At 47.9% G+C, this 3,561-nt stretch overlaps 1 long non-coding RNA gene across 1 annotated transcript; it reads right to left on the reverse strand.

The window, feature by feature from the left end:
• Positions 1–1,040: 1,040 nt before the first annotated feature.
• On the reverse strand, positions 1,041–3,360 carry LOC123382124. Its single transcript, XR_006590042.1, has 3 exons — positions 2,838–3,360; positions 1,256–1,407; positions 1,041–1,096 (listed from the first exon to the last, which is right to left on the reverse strand). It is a non-coding gene; the product is annotated as an uncharacterized LOC123382124 (long non-coding RNA).
• Between the last annotated feature and the right edge of the window lie 201 nt (positions 3,361–3,561).

A 3,561-nucleotide genomic window follows, 5' to 3' on the forward strand; every position in this document is an offset into this window, starting at 1 on the left:
AGAAGTTGGATCAAAAAGGACTCTCACACAGCGGCAGTGGAGTTTTATAAAGCTGTCTGACCACTTTAAGAAACTATTAAGTATTTACCTGTGTAATTCACTCAGTTAAGCGTCTGACTTCATCCCAAAGCATGATCTCAAGGGTCATGAGTTCTAGCCCCACATCCGGCTCTCTGCTGTCAGCATGGAGCCTGCTTCAGATCCTCTGTCTCCCTCTCTCTCTGCCCCTTCCCCACTTGCACTTTCTTTCTCAAAAATAAATAAACATAAAGAAAGAAAGAAAGAAAGAAAGAAAGAAAGAAAGAAAGAAAGAAAGAAAGAAAGAAAGAAAGAAAGAAAGAAAGAAAGAAAGAAAAGAAAACTATTAGGCATTTACCTATCATATGGGTCATCACTTTAGCTCCCGGGATTTGCCCAGGACAAATGACGACATACAAAATAGTTGTACAAGAAAATGCATAGCAGCATTTTAATAGCCACAAAGAGGAAATGACCCAAACGCCCATTAGCAAGAGATGAATAGAACAGCACAGTATATTGGTGCCGTGGAGTACTACACAGCAGTGTAAAGGATCGAACCGCTAAAGCCTGCAAAGTATGCATGAGTGTTTCCGATGATGCATAGAGAAGACAGACACAAAGGAGTACTTACAGTAGGATCCCATTTATATAAAGTTCAAGAACGGACAAAACTAATCAATGGTGAAAGAAGCCAGAGCTGTGATCACCTCTGTAGAGGCTGAGGTTAACTGAAAGGAGGCACCAGGGAATTTTTATATTCTGATTGGAAAGGGCTTCAGATACACCAGCGTTTCCGTTTGTCAAAACTCATCAAACTGTACATTTAAGATCTGTGCATTTCCCTTTATGTAAATTTTACCTTTGAAATTTCTTTTAAAAAACAATCACAAGTGGGGCGCCTGGGTGGCTCAGTTGGTTGAGCGTCTGACTTCGGCTCAGGTCACGATCTCGCAGTCCGTGAGTCCGAGCCCCGTGTCAGGCGCTGTGCTGACAGCTCAGAGCCTGGATCCTGCTTCAGATTCCGTGTCTCCCTCTCTCTCTGCTCCTCCCCTGCTCACACGCTGTCTCTCTCTCTCTCAAAAATAAATAAAGATTAAAAAAAAATTTTTTTTTTAAATCACAAGTTAAAGAACAAACAGAAAACCACAATCTTTGCCTGGCCCGCCTGACCCTACAAGATGAGGCCGTGACCAGACTCGGGCCCCACTTTGCATAGCTCAGCTCTTCAGCTCACCTTGCTTTGGTCTGACCAGCTTTCCTTTCTTCTGGCTTCTCACACGCAGCGAGCTCATACCCTTAGGGCCTCGTGTGGTTCCCCGTTTCCGGAGTTCTGCCCCAGACCTTTGCGTGACTGTGTTCCTAAGAGAGGTTCTATCAGTCAGAGTCCTGACATAAAAGAGATAGCAGATGGCACAGTCAACCCGGGGGATTGGAGGCCAGTTCAATAGGAGCACTCTTTTCAGGGTGTAGGAAGACCGCCAGGTCTGATGCGATGCCTGGAGCTGAAGTGCGGGGGCAAGGAGAGGGAGCTGCTTCCAGAATGTGTTCACCTGCCAGGGTGGAAGCCACGGAACAAACCCAGCGTCATCCCCCGTCCCCAGCCCTGCCGGTGCTCCCCAAGGGAGAACTCAGTCGGAGTCTGCTTCAGGTCGGCCCCCCAGAAAAGGGTGGAGAGAGAATTTGGGGGAGCAAACAACGACCATCCAGCATAGACACTGTTCCAGCTTCTGACCTGAACAGCATTCTGTACGCGCCCTTTTCATTTTCTCCATAGAACATACCACTGTCTGAACGCATCTTATTTGCTTTATTTGGTTACTTGCTTGTTGCCAAACTCCCGTCCTCTGAATGTGAGCTTCAGGAGCACAGAGACTGTGGCATATTTATTACTGACTCCCTAGAGCCTAGAACAGAGCATTCCCATAAATTCTTGAGAGAAAACCGATGGGTGGGAACGCTGCCCCCACCAGGCTGGGATACTATTGAAGGCTCCCACGTTCTCAATATCATTTTTAAAAAACTAATAGACTTCCTTTACTTTTTTTAAGCAGTTTGCAGAAACATTGATCGGAACGTACAGAAAGTTCCCAAACCCTTACAGCCACCTCCATGCCTCCCTTATTATTTATGTTTTGTGTTAGTGTGGCACTTGCTACGAATGATGAAGCAATGCTGATACGTCAATATTAGCCAACGTCCATAGGTTACATTAGGGTTGACGCTTTGTGACAAATGTATAGTGACGTGTGTCCGTCGTTACTGTCTCATACAGAATAATTTCACCGCCCTAAAATCCTCTATGCTTCACCCATTCACCCTTCTCTCTCTCCCCCAAGCCCGTGGCAACCACTGATCTTTTTACCGTCTTCACCTTCTCATCTTCTCCAGAATGCCATATAGTTGGAATCAGACAGCATCTCCAGTGTTTTTCATCCCTGTGGCCAAGCACCACCCAGGCCTCACAGGTATTTTCCAAATACGCCAATGAATGGACCAAAGGACCCAACGATGCTCGAATTTTCCAGGGCTTCGAGCACATCAGGAGGAAGCCAGCCCAGCCCCCATCCCTATCTGGGGTGAGGAACCTTTGTTCCCTTCCCTTCTGCCCTGTGCTCCCCCAACCTCACTCCTGTTCCTTTAAATTATACGGAAATTTCCTCGTATGAAAGCTAATTTAGGCGCCATAACAGAGACTATATTTAATGTAAATGGAAGAAGTAGAAGCAGAAGGATTTATGGTAATAATAACCTGCTTGTAATAACATGGAGTGGGTCACCTGCTTAAGATACAGTGGATTAAAGAGAAGGAAATTTACCTCCCCAAAGAACGCGGTGTCACCAGAAAACTGCAGTAGGTGCCAAGGCTTGGACGATCTTATTAAATCCCATAGATCTTATTACGCTTTCCTATTGGAGAGGGTTACTTCTTTCCCTGGTTCATGAGAACGGCCAAAGTGAGGCTTGCCGTGGAAATAAGGGCTGGAGGCCGTTCCCAGAAAGGCCTGGAGTCAGTACCTATGGGGCAGAGGCCCCTGTCGGCACAGCGCCCGGGCGCGGGGCCACTTGCTGGGGGGCACAGCACAGTCGTGAGGGTGCAGGGGTCTTCCGGGGGCAGGGAGGACAGGAGCAGAGGGCATGCAGGAGGCAGGAAGCATCCTTTGTGAGGATGGCTCTGACGTCATCGATCCAACCCTGTCTGGGTCTGGGTGACAGGGAGGCCATCAGCAATCTTCCAGAAAGCAGGTGCAACACATACTTCACCCCCAAAGGGGTTGTCCATAGAAGGAGGCTTTGGCAACCCAGCGGGCTCTGCACATTTCAAGACACTTGGGGGGTGCCTGGGTGGCTGAGTCGGTTAAGCGTCCGACTTCGGCTCAGGTCATGATCTCGCGGTCCGTGAGTTCGAGCCCCACATCGGGCTCTGTGCTGACAGCTCAGAGCCTGGAGCCTGTTTCAGATTCTGTGTCTCCCTCTCTCTGACCCTCCCCCGTTCATGCTCTGTCTCTCTCTGTCTCAAAAATAAATTAAAAAAACGTTAAA

This window comes from Felis catus, chromosome E1 (assembly GCF_018350175.1).
Source record: "Felis catus isolate Fca126 chromosome E1, F.catus_Fca126_mat1.0, whole genome shotgun sequence".
NCBI lineage: Eukaryota > Metazoa > Chordata > Mammalia > Carnivora > Felidae > Felis > Felis catus.